Source organism: Uloborus diversus, unplaced genomic scaffold (genome assembly GCF_026930045.1).
Source record: "Uloborus diversus isolate 005 unplaced genomic scaffold, Udiv.v.3.1 scaffold_978, whole genome shotgun sequence".
Taxonomy (NCBI): domain Eukaryota; kingdom Metazoa; phylum Arthropoda; class Arachnida; order Araneae; family Uloboridae; genus Uloborus; species Uloborus diversus.
The window spans coordinates 1-18,797 of NW_026559207.1; the positions used below are offsets into that span (position 1 = coordinate 1).

At 32.8% G+C, this 18,797-nt stretch overlaps 1 long non-coding RNA gene across 1 annotated transcript; it reads left to right on the forward strand.

Annotated features, from left to right (window-relative positions):
* Window positions 1–8,753: 8,753 nt before the first annotated feature.
* Window positions 8,754–16,789, forward strand: LOC129234078 (uncharacterized). Its single transcript, XR_008581523.1, has 3 exons — window positions 8,754–8,802; window positions 12,026–12,070; window positions 16,708–16,789. It is a non-coding gene; the product is annotated as an uncharacterized LOC129234078 (long non-coding RNA).
* Window positions 16,790–18,797: the final 2,008 nt, after the last annotated feature.

Sequence of the window (18,797 nt, forward strand, 5' to 3'; positions counted from 1 at the left end):
TATTTTTCACGAGTGTGAATGTTTCTATTCCTGAAAATAATTGACGAAATGAGAATGTAGTAGAATTAATTACGTAAATACTTTTTTTAATTAGTTGTAAATTTCGTGACATGCTTCGAGAACTAATTAAAGCGAAACAATTTTTTGCTTTCACGACCTTTAACAGAAAAAAATAAATGTTAATGTTCTATTCACTTAACTTCAAGCTGATATTGATTGTAATAATTTTATTCACGTGTTTACTCACTGCTTAAACAGAATTGTTATCATTATTTTTTTATTATTATTGCATTTTTTTCTACAACCAAATCGAAAAAAAATCGGGAAACCTTTTTCATTTAAAAATTACACATGATTATTTTCAACAGAAAACCCCACAAACTATCTCAAAAAAGCGTTCCAAGGTATAATTTTTTTGAATGAATAAGGTTTCTCGATTTTTTTTCCATTTGGTTGTCGAAAAAAATGCAATCTGTTTAAGCAGTGAGTAAACACGTGAATAAAATTATTATAATTAATATCAGCTTGAAGTTAAGTGAATAGAACATTAACATTTATTTTTATCTGTTGAAGGTCGTGAAAGCAAAAAATTATTTCGCTTTAATTAGTTCTCGAAACATGTCACGAAATTTACAACTAATTATAAAAAGGATTTACGTAATTAATTCTACTACATTCTCATTTCGTCAATTATTTACAGGAATAGAAACATTCCAACTCGTAAAAAATAAAACATCGCACAGCGCAATATTAATAGCAGACGAATTCGGCAAGTTGGTGATGAAAAATAAAATAAATTTTTCCATCAAAATACTGCGCTAACTTCCTGTGGACGAAAGCCGTACATCGTCCACTATATTGTCCCCTTATTACAACCAATTTCCAGTAGTTTTTTTCTTTTTTTGCTTTAATAGCTGCCTCTAAAAAAATGAGAAACTTAGCATCATTTACATTGATTTTCTGCGATTGTCGGGAGCGGTGCACATACAGCGCCCTCTGGAAATAGTGAACAAACGTTGCCACTTTTACACTAGCAATCCCGTAGGACATTTCTCTCCTTCTTCCTACTCCGCACCCCAAACGCTTTTGTTTTACTATTACTATTCCAGGGGACTCTAACCCCTTTCAGAAAACGAAGGACTGCGTGCCAGGCGCCTTGCCTTTTTTGTTTTAAGCGCTTATCACACGATCCAACATGAGACAAGTCCAAGCAACGCTGAAGTTCGAGCTATCCTCTATACCAGCCAACACTGGCAGAGCTCAGACTTGTTTCTAAACCATGACGTCATCGTTACTCTTGTGGGTTGCCGTAAAAGTTCGGATCGTCTGCTCTCAAAACAAATACTTGGTTTGCTAAAATAAGTTTTTATCTCTTCATGCGGGCTTTTTTTTACTTGTTTCATCGCCGATAGTTTTAGTAAATAATGTTTGAAAAAAAGGACTTTATTTTGATACTTTTTTTTGTTCCGTATGCTATTTTTTTACTTCCTTCCTTTTTTCAATAAAAATCTTGTCATTGTTCACTTTCAAGTAAAAAAAGGTGCTAAATTTTAACTGCATAAAAATTGTCTTTTTTGTCTTCATTTGTTTGGTTATTAATTTTTCCCTATGCAGATTCAAAATAATGCCTTATGAAAAATGGCTTTTATAATTTAGTTCCATGATTTTTTTTTCATCTCGTTTGTGCGCAGAAATGCAGAAGAAATTTATTGAATTTAAAATTTTCCTAAAAAAGTGCTATTAATGTAGGTTTAATTAACTAAAGACTAACAGCTGAAGTAAATTAATTTTATATCAATTTTATAATAACAAAAAGGCTTTTTTTCCCACAGAATACATTTAGAAATCTGCTGCCCCCTCCCCCCCCCACACACACATAACTTTTGAGTGAATAGTCAGATTTAAACAAACTTTGTTTGAAAAATTTCAGCAAGCACACCTCATTTCCAGATTTTACTTTTTGATTTGAAATATATTTTGTTCCATTTTTTACGCATCAAAGGAATGTAACATTAGCCTCTAAGGGAAAATTTAAGGCAAAGATAAATCCCTAACTTAAAGGTGAATTTGCTTAAAACAAACAGTTGGAAAAAGTTCTTGGTGATGAACATGTATATAGAAAAGGTATTTGTCAATTTAACTATTTTAAAAGTATTTTTTGAACAACTGAAAATTTTTTAACATTCAGAATGAAAGAAAACATTATTTTTTATCACCTAAAAAAAATTAAGGGGGGGGGGGATTTGTGCAGATTTTGAATACATTCTCAATTTTTGGTATCAAGGAATAGATAAAAAAAGCTATCACTAAAATTGAAATGCCATATCTCGTAGACCTGAATATTGACACAAGAGATAAACATGACTGAACCAAAATGAAAGGAATATGAAATGCAAATGGTTTTACTAATGCTGCGGAATTGAAGGGAAATGCCTAGCTACCAATTCTGACTCCTGTACCATACAATTAGTCGTAATCCGACTCCCCAGCTGTGGCAGAAGCTCATTACTTCCATCTTTTTTTTTTTTTGTTTTACTTCATAAGTTAATTTATTATATTTTTCCTATTCAGATTAAAAATGTACATTATGAAAAATTGTTTGAATAATTTAGTTCTATGATTTTCTTTCTCTATGCATGTACAAAGAAATGCTAGAGAAAATTTTAGAGCCTCCAACTCCGACTCCTGCACCCCCAAAATTAGTCGTACTTCCACTCTGCAGCTTCGGCAGAAATTCCTTATTTTCATCCCTTTTGTCTTACTTTATTGAGTACCGGTACTGGCACGGCTTTGCCAGTAGTAGAAAAATAAAAGGTGTTTTGGTTTGCCTGTATATTTACAAATAATGGATGATGAATTTCTTGCCAATTTGCTGTGTTCATTTGCTCTCAAATGTTACGGTTCCATGTTATGATAAATTGGAAATTTATTTGTCCAGGTTATGATAATTTCCTTGGTAAAATATTCTTAACATTGGAATAGTAAAAGAACAAAATGGAATTTTCGAAAAATTTCTTCGAGGTGCCCACCCCTATGCTACAAACTAATTCTGCGCCAAATTTCATAAAAATCAGCCGAGCGGTCTAGGCGCTATGCGCGTAACAGACGTACAGAGATCCAGAGACAGACACAGACTTTCATCTTTATTATTAGAAAAAGATTATTTTTTCCCTATTCAGGTCAAAAATTTTACAAAATGAAAAAGTTTGAATTACTAATTCAATGATTTTCTTTCTCCATGCTTGTACACAGAATTTTTTGAAAACATTTTTGGTCCTCTGACTCCTGTATCCCAAAACTAGTTGTACTCCGACACCAGTACGTAGTGTTTTCAACCCTAATACTACCCTAATATTAATATCTGTACCTCAGGTCAGAACAACGTAAGTCGTATAATTGTAACTTTAGAGGCGAGAGGAAAAACTTTTGTCTGCCGCATGCAAAAGATTGAACATGCGCTCAACACAAACACAAATGCCTACATACACACACACGAACTCCTACACACATAGCACTGCATACACAACACGCACACACATGCATACATACACATATACACGCACCCACATACATGCGTCTACACAAACACACACGCGCATTCATACATACACACACTCGTGATTGCGAAAAACATAATTTGAATTCAGGATGCCAAAAATTCAAAGTAATATAATTTTTTTTTAGAATTGCATTCACATGGCTCCATGCGGAATGAATAGGATTCTACGTACAATATAATAATGAACGAATTGAAAATCACAATTTTTGGACTTACATCAGTCTGGCTCTGAGATACAGGTATTATGAAAGAAGTATGGAAAGTGTTCACATATGCAGGAAGATGTTATATTCACAAGTAACCCCATCTTATCTACCTTACAGCTGACTTTCAAAAGAAGTTGATTCAATTTAAAAAGTTATGTCATAAATTCACTTGCATGTTCATATAATGGTTTGCAACAGCTAAGTTTAGCTCCATAATTAGTTTAAAATATGTTTTTACAAGGAAAGGACATATTGGTAAAATTATATACAACACCTGCTAAAACAAAGATTATGTCACCAAGAGGTAGGACTGGTACTGTCATATTTTGAGAATTTTAAATATTTTTTGCTTGAGGTTATCTTAGTAAAACATGCCATGTACACATGTGACCCATGTTCAAATGTGCCCCTTTTTCCCCTACATAGTCATAAAAATGCAAATTAACATCTAAAATACATCATTAAGAGTTGTGCTAAAAATGTTTATTTTTTAAAAAAGAAATTAATAAACTCATAATTAAAAAATCAACTTTAAGAAATCTTACTGTGTTCAAAAAATTCAGGTAGAGTCTTAAAAAATGCAAATTATTATCTTAACTACTAAAGGCAAAACTTGATGAAGGAAACATGAAAAGTTATTACATCATCCCATTTAATTGAAAATTTTCCATCAAACCCCACTTCATACCGGATAATCCCCACATATATACCAGATAACCCCCATATCAATATCAGATTAACTACTGGATATCCTGCAAAAATCTGTCAGATATCCCGTACGGTGTGGGCTGGCTGGATCAGATACCGGATTGTTAAAAAAAAATAGCCGGAAACCGAATAGTTCCCAAATAATTGGTGCAACATTGTTAACATATTCGCAAAGTAATAACATGAACAGCAAGTACACCAAATTGAATAACAATGTTTATTTTAAATATAAAAACTATAGCAAATGTTCCAATCATGCTTTACTCAGGTAAAGAACTATTCGTTAAAAAAATAGCATAAACTATAATAAAAGAACAGAATAAAAAAAATACTATGAAATCGTAATAAAAATTGGTAGAAGGAATACATTTCTAGGTTTTTCAAAGTAATGATGCTTGGGTTCAAATCTTCATTTCTTCTTGGTTAAATGCAATGAATGCTCTTCAAATGGAAAAACTTGGTTTTTTTTTCTTGAATTAAAACATAGCCATCACCAACTGAACTATTACAATTGTAAATGCCTCAGTGACTTGTGGTTTTCTTCAATTACTTTGGCACCGGAACTCAAAGGATGAAAAGATTAACCAGCAAGTTAACCAATATGACAGATAATTTAATTTATTTAACCTGTCAATATCGACAAACCAGCTAGCGTTTAATGGTAAGATTTCCCTAAAAGGTCTTTCTCATATCCTTCTTCATTCATTTGCACAGATGAATGGCTGAAAGGGATCCTTGTAACTGAGAAGCAAAAATTATGTACAGCTCTCTAACAAAATGATTCAAAAACTCACTTTTAAATCATGATAAAGCAATAACATAGATTAATTTTAATTTTTTGTAACACTAAAAGCAAGACAAAATGATAATTATTTGCAAGCAGGATTAATACTGATTTATTAGCACTGCAAAATGAAAAGTTGTTTTTGAATCTTATGAAATTTAGAATTTCTCACTATTCTAGAACACCTCAAAAACTATTTTACAAACATTTAATATAAAAATTATGTATCAAGCATCAGCCTACTTTTTATATGATACTGTTTTATGTAAACAGTTTTACATTTCGCACATACGCACTATGAGAAATAATACGGCAAATAATCAAATTAAGATTGTTATTTTTTCCAGTAATTTGACAAAGATTCAGTAAAATGTAAACAATCATTTGGCGTCGATATGTACCGGTACTGTCGCCAATGTACCTTTAACCAAAACTACGAATTAATATAAAAATTAGCCAAATTTACAGCGAAATTTCAGCACGAACAACAATAAAACTAAAGGTATCACAGCATTTAAGATTTTTCTTTCACGCACTATATCAAGCAAATAAATAAACATCGAAAAGGATATCTTTACCGTATGTAAGGAGTATGCATGCTTTCGGCAATCGCTGATTAATCAATTCCTTGAAAATACTCCCTCATTAACCATATCCTATAAATCTTCGTGCAGTACAAGGGACTTTTAACATCTCATAGACATTTTTTCTCGCTAATAAAGTCCATTATTTAATAAATTTCTTAGTCTTCTACTTCGGATTCAAGCAGTCAGCCATGTTGGATTTGCCCGTGCACTCAGATGCTTTCCTATTGGTCGAAAGACCAACTCTACCCAACTTTATTGCTCGGAAGCTATAATCTTGGACTAAACTCGCGTACGGGGGAACAATAGAAATGATGACGTCGATATTGGCCGAAGCACCTGAGGTATATTGGACTAGTCCGGTATTGGATGGAATAGGGTGAAAAGTTGCATCGTGTGATAAGCGCTTTATGCAGGACAGAAACAGAATTCCAGTCGGAGGCAAAGTAGAGAGGTTTTCGCAGGAGGCTCTTCCTCTCCAATATGAAGCACTGGCGTTAACTTGATTTTTTTATTGTGCTTTGTTTGAACAATGATTGCAGTTTCTTTTTAGCCTGTGGTAAAAATTGATTTCATGCGTTCAGTGTTTACACTGTTGAAAAAAAAAAACCCCTCTGGTTCCATAACTGTTAGAGAGGAGAAGCCACAATTGCAAAAATCTCCTTTCTCTCTTTTTCCCGCACCACCTAATATAATATAATAGTGTACTTGCGTTCTCTCTAGAAAGCCGTTAAGTTCGAATTCAAGAGTTCCAAAGGTAAGATTTTAATCCGTTCTCTTTCAAAGGAGTATAAAATTTCTTTTCCTCTTTTGCAAAAATGACTTGATTCATGACTTCCGTCCCTTCCGTGTCTCGTTTACTTTGAAATGAAATATCAGAACAAGTGACGCCATTTTTATTTCAGTCGGACCCCGATTCGGCGAATTCATCGGGACCAAAACTTTTTTACGTTAAGTCAGGGTTATTCGTAACATCAGGGTGCGAAGTTTTTTTAAAAAAATTGCTTTTATTTTATCTGAATGCCCCAATGAGCAACTGCACAAAAATATCCATAATTAGAAAGTGTACCCTTTTTACTCAGGATTCCGCCACCTATTTCACGCTAGTTAATTTGAATTTTTATTGTACTGAGTAATAGATTCTTACAATTTCACAATTTCCTCGGTACTTGACTCGAAATAGTTCTCCTTCGACTTTATGCAGAAAAGAAAATACTGTGTCAATTACAGCGAACTGCATGAGATATGTTTTTTACGGTTTCCATTCCATGTGAAGCAAAAAGTGTAACAGTTTTGAGGAGAGTTTCATTCCTGCTTTCTGCAACAGAATAGCTATTCATTGAAGCCCACTTCCCTGTCGTCTTAACGAAAGTATATTTTCTGCTTCACACAAGATGGATATATCATTTCAAAAACATTCCAATATTTTCAACTCAAATCGACAAAACAAAACTTTTTCCGGCTGTTAAAATAATTCGTTAGTTCAGGGTTTATTATTCGGTAAATAGGGTTCTTGCCTTCGTTTTAGTCGGGGAATGAGAAAAATTTGCTAAAACGGGGAATTCGTTAAAAAGAGGTTCGTTAAATCGGCGTCCGACCGTATTCACTTACTCTGGTAAATGTGTGACTTCGAGGTTGTACGATTCGTTTTCAGTGCCACGGATCGGAAGGGGATGGAACTCGACTTTTAAGACATCAAATCATTGAACCCATGAAGCGATTATTCCCCTATTTGCAAGGTGCATTCTTTTAACCCGGGGTCGGAAAGTTTTGGGCACGACGGTAAAAACCGGGGTTTTTACCGTCCTGTCCAAAAGTGTCCAAAATTACATTTTGGAAAAATTACATTCTGTGAGAAAACATTTAAAATCGGAATAAAATGTATGTTCATTTCATGTTTTAAATTGAACATTTATTCAATGAGAGCATTCAACTTGTTTATGCAGCTGATTTTAATCCGGTCACACAGAAGTTGAATTCTTGATTAAAATTACAATCGGTACATGCATGAGTTTATTTATTTATTTTTCTGATAATAGTAACTGAACTTCCCTATGTTTATGCATGTTTTTAAATGAAAGCAGAGTTGGCAAGGTTTTTACCATCTTGTTCAAAACAATAGTGTCCAAAATGGATGAAACTATTTTTTGGGAAACTGGGGCAACGACACCAGTAACAGACAAGTGTTCAATAATAACTGACTGTTGTAAGTTTGGATTTAAATAATAAGAATTCTTGGCAGAAAAAAAAAAAAAAACTGATGTTGCCGTGGCCCATGAATAGGGTGTAACCGTCTAGTGTTATCCGAGTGAAAATTATGAGCCAGATGGTATTTACAAGACAGTGGTGGAAGGATATGAACAACTACCATGAGGTCATTCGTGGTCTATGTTCATTTGGACTTAATAGGGTTTTTGATCTAAAAATAAAGAACTTTTTCAAGAGAGAGAGGGGGGGAGAATGCTGTCCATTAGTCATCCTTTCCTCATCCTATCTGGTTTCACCAGAATTGTCGGTGTCTGTTACACAACTCTACCAACTGTTACACAAGGAAGTTTTTATGTTACAGTTATTGGCCATTTTTTTAAGTAAAATATTTTTTAAATGAACATTTAAATACAGACACTTTTGACATTAAAAACCACCTGTCCTGTCCTGAACCAGTTTTGGACAGTCCGAAACCCAACCCTGTTTTAACCTTTTCAGAATCAGTTAGAAAAAGTAATGAAGGCGGGATTTCCGGGGGGGGGGGGGGGGGTGTTGACGATTGCTTATTTAAATCCTTGACTCTTTTGATGCTTTTGAAACATTCTGAGGAATTAAAATGTTTGAATTGTGATAAATTAATTTTTTTAATGTCTGTAATGAGGACTCTGTTTGAATGTTGTTTTGTATCTTTTGATTTTAATTGCAGGATTCAGTTGAATAGAAGGAAATTAAGAACTTGGCAAGATGAACTCTGTAAGTTCGAGTATTTTTCTCTGAATATTTCTGTTTCAAAGAAAAACTAAATTTTCCGTAATCTAATGTTTTGAAATACTCTTTTGTAGAGGTGCCCACTTATTGAATGCAATGCCAATGAAATTTTCAGGGGGGTATTTTCATCTTGGGGGAGGGGTATCAATTCTCTCAGCTAGACAGAATAACGTGATAAAGTTTGAAATGAACTCTTCTTGGAATTATTTTCGCTGTGCATCAGCCAAGTGTTACTCAACTTCTGTTCATTGCGCCACACCATTGCGGAAGGCAAAATAATATGAATCATAGACTTTCACATTGGGGGATTTCGCTCAGGGTTGACCGGGTTGGACCCAATGGGGTTTTTTTTTTTTTTTTTTTGAAGAAAACCATTACACAATGGGTTTTTTTTTTTTTTTTTGAAAAAACCCATTATTTAGCCAACTTTTGGGGTTTTTTTAAAAAAATTTCTGAGAAGATTTTAAAAAATTATTTCATTCAAATATTTTCACAATTAAACTTCTTTTTTATTTGTTCTTCACCACAGACAATGATCATAATAATTGAATTTTTAACTTTAGTAGTATTCCTTAACTCGTAATGGCATTAAAAAAATACTTAAAAGATTTTGAATAACTACATTTAACTTTTTTCTTTCACTGGTCAATAAATAACTCAAATTATCTTGACTAAGTCCTGTCACTTCGGATTTTCTCAATATTTGTAGATTGCACAGAGGAAACTACTCTAGCTAAAAGGCTTTCATGTGAATTATTTTCTGCGAACCAACCCATCAAAAATCTCGAATAAACAAGATATATTTTTTAGAAATTAACAGGTTTCACAAACGGTTGGAAAGAAAACCAAATAGGATGAACAGAATTTTCATTATCTTACGAAAAAGTTTAATATGTCTTACTCTGTATACAGAAATGGAAAAACAGGCAACATAAAATTCAAAGAAATGTCTTGATTAAGCTGGAATCCAGTAAAAAGGGATTTAAACTACTTGATTTTTCTACAGTAGTTTTGCTTTACAAAATGAAATACAATAAAGTAAAATGCAAAAGAAAAAAAAATGTAGCAATTAAAAACAAAAAATAGATTTATCACTCCAGAAGTAACTTTGCCTTAACTGTTGGTAATCATGGAAATTAAAGAATCTGAAACTTCACCATTCTTGGTTTTTGTCATCATTTATACTTTTCTTCAGAAAATGCCGAATTTTAACTAGTTGTCCAGCTTTCTTTACCCCAAGACAATTTTTGCGCTTTGTCCATATACTTATGCTAGAACATGCTACAAGTACACCACATTTTTCCTAAAAAAAAGACAAAAAAGACCCACGTTTCTTTTTAAAAACTAAGCTTTAGTTGGGTTTTATTTTAAAAAACCCTGGGTCCATCCATAGGCTTTTTTTTAAAAAAAAAAACCCGGGTTTTTGCTAACCCTGATTTTGTGTGCAGGTTAGCTGACGGGATGACTTTTCGCAGAGTTCGAATTGAAAATGTAATTTCCATTACTTTTAAAACATTTTTAAAACTTTAGGAATTGTCTCCAAGAACAAAAATAAACTATTTTTCTAACAGATCCAGACACAGATTGGGTTCGCCTTGCCGACCCTTCATAAAATTCTGTCTTGTACAAGCGGCCACTTTCGAATTCTTAAGACTAGTCCTTTTACAAAATTTTGCTTGTAAAAACAGTTCTTTCGTCACTTTTGAGCTCAATCATTGCTGTTGAAAGAAAACCTCCAGCTTTCAAGTCATTCCGAGTGCAAGTCTTTTAGATCGAAGGGATTTCAGATTAGAGTTGTGACAATTAAAATATGCCGTATACGATCCAACAGCATTTTTTTTTTTTGAAAAATGCCCAAAAATTAGTTGTTTTTTTTCACCGAAAGAAAAACGTGCACAAAATTTCCTTATCCCACAAAATGCAAACCAAAAGATAAAAAATTGGATCCACCCCTGAAAACTTCCCTACATCGAGAAGCGTCGGGGAAAATTTTGGTGTCGAAATCTAGGTTCCTTTGTAGTGTGGGTAAAGAGTTGGGGAGCAATACTGCTGCTCAAATTTTGACTTTGAGTGGCAGTTCTGTAAAATTGAGGAGCTGTTTTATGACATTTGGTAAAATACATTTTTAACAAGTAAACAAACAAGTTGTAAAAAATTTTCAACAATGACTTCAGTTGTTATCAGGGTTTGTGATTTTTTAGATTTTTATAAAATAATAAAAAAATTGGGATTTTTTTATTTAAATCAGATTTTTTTTAAAAAAACTGTTCAAATATTTGTAGATATTAATTACTTTACATACATAAACATAATAGATTTCATACCATAGATGAATCCATTCAACTTACTTTTAAAATTAAGATAAGTTCTCTAACTATTTAATACATTTTAAAGATTTATAGATATGTTATAACGTGTAGATAAGATGTGATTTTGTTTTATGCGTTGCTTAAAGATAAGGTTTCCATTATCATGCACATTTTTAGTGTAAAAAAATACGTTGAACAATTACATTTCTGAACTATATTAGTCATGGTGTATAAAATTTTTATTTTGTTCTAAACTGTAATTTTGGAGTAAAAGCAATAGAGAGTGAAAATCTGTTACACAGAAAGAAGGATCTATGTCGTTTAGCCTGCTGAAGTTAATAAATTATAATGCAGTGTCGTTAAATTTAGAGCAGTACATTCTAAAAATGCAAAATTAATTTATAAAAGTAAAATCAAAGTGATTTTTATTAATGATTTTGCTACACTTAATTCAAATCAATAGATTTAAATCAATGATTTTTTTTTAAAAAATCACTTGATTTAAATCAAGCTGATTTAAATCAACGATGCCTGGTTATTATCACTTTTCTTTTACAAAATAAAAGAAGTGGGGCAAATGAGTGGTTCTACAAATGCAGGAATATTTAGGATATGACACTTTCAGAAATTAAATGTATAGCATTACGAGAATGAAAACGATCTGTTTAATAAAAATGATCATTCAAAATCCAGCTCCATCTATCTCCATCTAGTTTTGTCTTTCTCCTTCCAAAAGTATTCACTTATTTATTTTTTGCATCACAAAAGTTTCGATGCAATCTACGATATTGCACCGTCTTCCATAGGTTTCGAATCTCAAACTGCGATGCGATGCCGCCCATTCGATTCGTTTCTCATTCAAGCCGACCGATGTTAACGGGCTCCATCTTTCTTTTCAGGACGAAGAAGCTGTCAGTGCTGTGTCAAGACTTGCCCAGGAAAATGTGAGTGAAACTTTTTATCTGCTCGTTTTCCCTTTAGCTGAACATGTGCTCACATATCTGTTCTGCCCGAGTGCTTTGAGAAGGCTTTTGTGCATCATTGCAGGGTCTTAAATTTTTTTTTTGCTGAAAAATATAAAAGATCTTTTTGAAATAAGACATATTCCTCATTATTTACCTTATACTGTATGCATATTATTTTTTTGCACATGCGATTATGAGAATAATTTGAATTGCAAACCATTATTCTTAGTCAGAAACAGTATTTACGAAAATGTCTGGGGCTGCGTGTCTACTTATACTTGAAATGCAGGAAGTGTACTGGGTTCATCTTCCATTTTTTTTTATTGCATTAAGAGACTAGAAAAATATTTAAAAAGGAAAGAAAATGTGGATTGGAATATTTCCCAATCCGGGATGAAAATGGACGCTGGTCGCCTGTATGAGTCGTCAAAGATGTCATTGACACGCAGAATGTAAACTTTAGTGGGGTTAGGTGAAGTCTTGCTCCCATTTTCCTTCCGAAAGCCTCATGTAATTCGTAGGAAACTTGCCTTCAATTACAACGCTCAGGTTTTCTTTGTGAGAAAAGATGGGAGAAAAATTTCCTGCTGCCTTTGTCCTTGCGACCCTACCGAATTCCTCCCGAGCACAGATGAGATTTTGTCGACTCTAAACAGAAAAAGACGCCCGTTGTATCCTTCTCTTCCCCGCTCGTGTCTGTTGAAAACCACCGATCGACTTCACTTTTCATCAATTTGCTTTCGTGTTTTCATCATTTGCTCTTTACTTTTTCACTCTTTGAAACCAGGGCGCGAAGATGAAGGGACCCATCGGGGGTTTTTGTCGAAATCTCGTAGTCGCCCGTCCAAAGGACCAGTTCCTCCTTTTTCTACGTTTCTGCCCCTGCCGATGGGGTGGACTGGGGCACGACCATGATCTGGACTCTTTCCATTTGTTCAAATGAACATATTCAAAATGTGTTTGAATGATTCTTTAAAAATGTAATCACTAATTTTACTTTTTTTTTTGCAAAATCATGTTTTTTCTTTTAAGGGGTAACAGTACCTCAAAAATGATCAAACGAGGGGAAACATTTTATTGCTTATTTCAGAACTAAAAACCAGTCCAAACACGGGGGAAAAGTTTCATTGCTTTAGGTCAAATATTTAAAAAGTTATGAGTGGTTTTAGGTCATGCTCACTATGTATTCTTATGCAAAAGAAAAACTTGAAATTGATTTTTCTCGATGATCCTTTTTTTGTGTTTTCATGTCATAAAAACCCCTAAGGCTTTTTTTCTATTCACGATGCAGCTTTAAAGTAATACTTTTTGCAATTAGGACAATATATTTAACAAAACTGTGCATGGGAATAGCATTTTATAAATTACTCAAATGTTTAGAGCATGTTAAACCTTTAAAAACCATTAAAAAAAAAAAAAACGATTTTTTTACATAATTGTTCACAGAAAATTTTCTAATGAACACAAAAGCAAATGAATGCACAGGTTTTTACAGGGTTCGTACGGGTCATTTAAATCCTGGAAAGTCATGGAAAAAAATTTAGCAAATTTCAGATCTGGAAAAAGTCATGGAAAATTGAAATTTTCAGTCAAAGTCATGGAAATTCATTTAGAGTCATAGAAAAATGTCCTGTGCAAAGATAAATTAGCAGTTGCTTAAAGAGCATTAGACATTTTGAGTGATTCAACAGTGTTGCACATAAAAACTATTAAAACTGGAAAATTGAACGATCCGGATAAATCTGAATTTCGAAATCTCATTGCATCCATTCTGTAGCAGCCACACTTTTTTTTTTCAATGCGATTTTACTGCTTGGACATCACCCATTTTGAAGTAATATTATTTTCAACATTTTTTATACTTGTATTCTGTAGTAGCGAACTTGCACGTTCTTGATTTTTGACACACGGACTCAAAAAACGCAATTCAGTCGCATCCGAGTTCGTTTCCATAACTTGTATGCAATTTATTTTTAAATTTATCTCAATTTGTCGAAGGTTTAAAAAAATAAAGACATGGGTCAGATGATGGAATGCATAAATAGTGGAAATCTAATACCCTAAAACAGTAGTGGCTCCCAAAACTGATTCATGCGACCCACTGCTATGTTCAGTGTCAAGAATCAAACACTATATTCCAGAATTTCTGAACCTGTTAATTTTTTTGCATTTGAAATGTGCAAATAAGTAAACAAGTAGATTTGAATCAGGAGATATATTCACTGCTGAATGTGTTTTTTAAATAAATATCTGGTTTGGAAACATGAATTTAGTAAAGAATGTTTCTTTACTTTGAAGAGCCCGAGTACTGTCAAGTTATTCGGATGATTAAATGTACTGTTGACACTAAAAGCCTTTTAAACCAAATTTATTGAAATTTAGTAATAACTCATTCAAGTCCCATTCATTATCATTTTGCCTGTTTATAAAAATAAGAAAAAAATACGTATAAAAAACTACACATTTAAGCATCATTGTATTTGATTCACTGTATTTTTACTTTACTTAAATTTACATGAAGAAGACATATACGAAGTTTAGTTTTTTAGGTGTACACTGATTGTTTTTCAATTATTAAATGCTTGGATGAGATAGTGGCATTAACGTGGAAGTTTTGCTAATGCTCATTTTCAAAAAATGGCAAGTTTGGTATTAAATAGTACTATTCTCTTCATGTAACAAGGTCATGAAAATTTTTATGAAGTCATGAAAAAGTCTTGGAAAAGTCATGGAATTTTTTCATCCAAATAGAGTATGAACCCTGTTTTTAGAGATGATGATTGTGATCGTTTAGCAAAAAGTTTTTTTAATATTACTTTAAAAACAAAAAAACGTTAGGAATTTTCAAAAAATGAAATTTTCCTACATTTTTTGAATTTAAAAAAAAGTAGGCAATATTTTAAAAATTTGATAGTAAATTATTGATAATGAAACAAGTATGAATGTTATGGTTTCAAAGAAAAATAAAATTTACTTAAATTTAAAAAAAAGTGTTTGAAAGGTACTGTGACCCCTCAAAGTGAGTTTATTAGAGGTCGTCGGGAGGGAGAACCGAATCCCTTACCGATTCCGATTTGCGTATACTGTGCCGGTGCATTCTAATGAAATCAATCTCTTAGGCATTTCGTTCCGAATGTGTTTTCCCTGTCTTTTAATTCCATCTTCTTTCTTTCAGGGTTGTTTGGTTTAAACCATGATTTAAACCAATTGTTTTTTTTTTTTTTAAACCATGCGGTTTTTTAAAAAATTTAAAAAAAAAAAGCCAAAAAAAAAAAAATCCATTTTTCAGGTTTACATTGATTTCCCCACACATATTGAAAAATGTAAAATTCCATTTATGCAAAGTTGCTTCTTCAAAATGTATTACAAGCTTTAATCGAAAAAAAATATTAATATATTTTTTATTTCATATATGTGCCATAAAGCAGATTTCAGTCAACTTCCATCATTACGCTTAATTTGCATGATTAGTTAAGATTTACTGAGGATTGAATCTTTCATTGTAGATTCAATCCATTATATTGCTCACTCCTGTTGCAGGGGTGTGACATTTTTGCCCATTTATTTGCACTTTCCTGGAATTTTAACTTCGACTTGTAAGGTAATCGACAGTCTAACTTAATTGTTTGCACCTAAAAAATTAAGATTTGTTCTGCAGAACACAAATAATATTTTTTGAATCAAATTAAAAAAAAAAAGTTTATACTTCACGTATATAACGTTTTTGGCAAAAAAAAATTCTTGAAATAGAATTTGCTACACATTTATTTGTTCTAAAGAGTTTGCATTTAATATTTTTTAAACTTCAATGCTGGATGCAACATGTATGCCAGTAAATAAGCTGTCATTTAAGCCATGTTACACCAATTTTTGTATTTTTCATTTTGTTTTAGCGATAGTCGATATTTTTTCCGAGTCTTTCCAAAATAAGAACGGAGTCGAATATAGAGCAGCACTTTGTTTTAAAACTTTCTCAGTACAACAGCAATCGATTTTTTGACTGTTCAATCATGTACTGTTGTACATTTTGCTTGACTTTAATATTTGCGACATTGTGTATATAAAAATCAGCATTATGTAAGATTAGAAAGAAAAAATATTAAAATTGTTCTTTCGAAAAGATTATGCTTAAAAATATAACTTTTACCTTTATTCGATAATTATTCATATTATGTTGGTTTTATGAAGTTTTTTTCTTGGATCTTCATTATATTTTATCTCAACCCGCATCACAACCACTTCTTGAAGTATTTCGTATCATAAAGGGTCTATATATACATGCATACTAATATGTTAATCAAGTCAAACATTTCAATCATCATTTCCCCGCAGAAAGCTATTTTAATTATTTAATTTAGTTACAAGATTTTGTTCTTATCTCTTTAATTAATCAAGAAATTAGGTATAATGTGACTATTGAATAACTGTTAATTACATGGAACCTTAATTACCTTCTGAAAATTAATTGTTTTTCTCGCAAATAGTATTTAAACCAAAAAAAAAGGTTTAAATTAAAATAAAACTGTTTTAAACCAAAAAAACCTGGTTTAAACCAAAAAACCGTTTTTTTTGTGAAAAAAAACCGGTTTTTTTTTACCAACCCTGCTTTTTTTTAGGCCGAGCTTCGAGAGCAGTTGCGGGAACTCTCCGAAAAGACTGCGCTCGAGATGGAGGAACTGAGAAGGGCTCTCGACAAGGTAAGGATTCTCCCGATTCCACTCTCTGGCATCGTGGGTGTGATGGGGAGGGTCAGGTGTCCTGCACGTGAACAGACTCGACTTCACTGGCGACCACACAACACGTTTGAGGAGTGGCAAAAATGACATTCCTGATCCTTATGGGGGGGGGGGGGGGGCAAATTGTGCCCAACCCTGAAAAGTCCTCCCTGGTTGATCCCAGCTACTGAAACCTGCTGGGTTAATGCGTACAGGATTCGTACGGGTCATGGGAATCCTGGAAAGTCATGGAAAAAAAAAATATTTGAATTTCAGACCTGGAAAAGTCATGAAAAATTGAAATTTCCATTGAAAGTCATGGAATTTTTTTTAAGTCGTGGAAAAATGTCCTGGACAGAGATAAAGTAACGGTAATTAAGAGAGCATTAGAAATCTTGAGTGATTTAACGGTATACAGCACACAAAAGCTATTAAAAGTGGAAAATTGAACGATCCCAAAATCAAATCTGAGTTATTTTGAAAAATCATTGCATCCACTTCTGTCGCAGCCGCTTGCCTGTTTTGTGATGTGATTTTACTGGCTTGGACATCTCTTATTTTGAATTTACTGTTATTTTCAACGCTTCTTATGTTTTATATTCTCTAGTAGCGAACTTGCACGTTCTTGGTTTTGCCACGCCCACTCAAAAAAAGCAATTCCATTGCATCACAGTTCGATTCCATCACTCGTAAGAACTTTGTGTTTAAATTTATCAGAGTTTATCTTAATTTGTTGAAGTTTTTAAAAAGTAAAGACCTTTACTCAGGCGATAGAATACAGAAAGAGAGGAATTCTAATACTCTAAAACAGTAGTGCCCAGCATACAACCCGCAAAACGAATCCATGCAACCCTCTGCAACGTTCAATGTCGGAAATCAAACATGTTCTGGAATTTCTGAATCTGTTCTTTTATATGCATTTGAAAATGTTGCAAATAAGTAAACAAAACAAGTACTTTTGAATCAGAAGATTGATTCATTACTGAATGGATTTTTCAAAAAAGATCTGATTTAGAAACATAAAGAACTAAACTATATGGCTTTACTTCAGAGAACCAAAATACTGTCAATAGCCCAGTGGTTGGGTAGTTGAATACGGAAGTAATTGGTGGAAAGCTGGAAATTGTTTTAATTTATGCCGTATGGGTCTGTAATGACCATACTAAGTTTTCCCCCTTCTACTAAGTGAGCTTTCGCCACAGCGTCCAAATTAGTGCCAAAAAACACCTGTTTTTTCATTAGTGTTATAATATCTCAAAAATGGCTCTTAAAACGACCAAAAATACATGCAGGTTTCTTGTAGAGCACAAAATACTGAACAAAATGAGTACCTACAACTAGACCTCAAGATTTAGAAAATTTTCAAGTGGCCAATGGCCACCAGACTCAAAAAACTTGGTGGCCACCAGTTTTACCGGGTTTCGAAAACAGCGCTCTAGTACGAGAATGCGGGTGGGGGATTTCAATTTGTATTTTTTGAAACAAATATTATGAAAGTGATGCTAAAGGAATGCTAACAAGAAATATAAATTATATTAATCATGGAAATATAAGAGGCATTGGGTGAAGGTTGGGAGTTCCTGAAGCAAATGGTTTATTCCACCCATTTTAAAGTTTCATAAGAAAAAAAAAATCATTAAACCAAAAATAAAGTAGTGTGCACAATACCATGGTCCCAAAGTGAAAAAAAAAAAAAAAAGAAGAATTTCCCATAAAAACAACAACAAACTCCCTTAAAATATTTTTGTAAATCATTGTAAACGCCATGGCAGTAAAAATCAACATGCACTTTTCAGGTAACTAGTTTAATGAAAAGAATTAATTGTAAGAAAATTAGCACGAAGGGAATAGAAAAAATATTAGATAAACATATGATTTGAATTTTTTCAATAATTAAGGTTATTAGTGTTTTTTTTTTTTTTTGCATAAAATTTTTTAACTACAAACCTCCTCCAGTAATATACAATTTGGCATTTATCAAGAATTATATT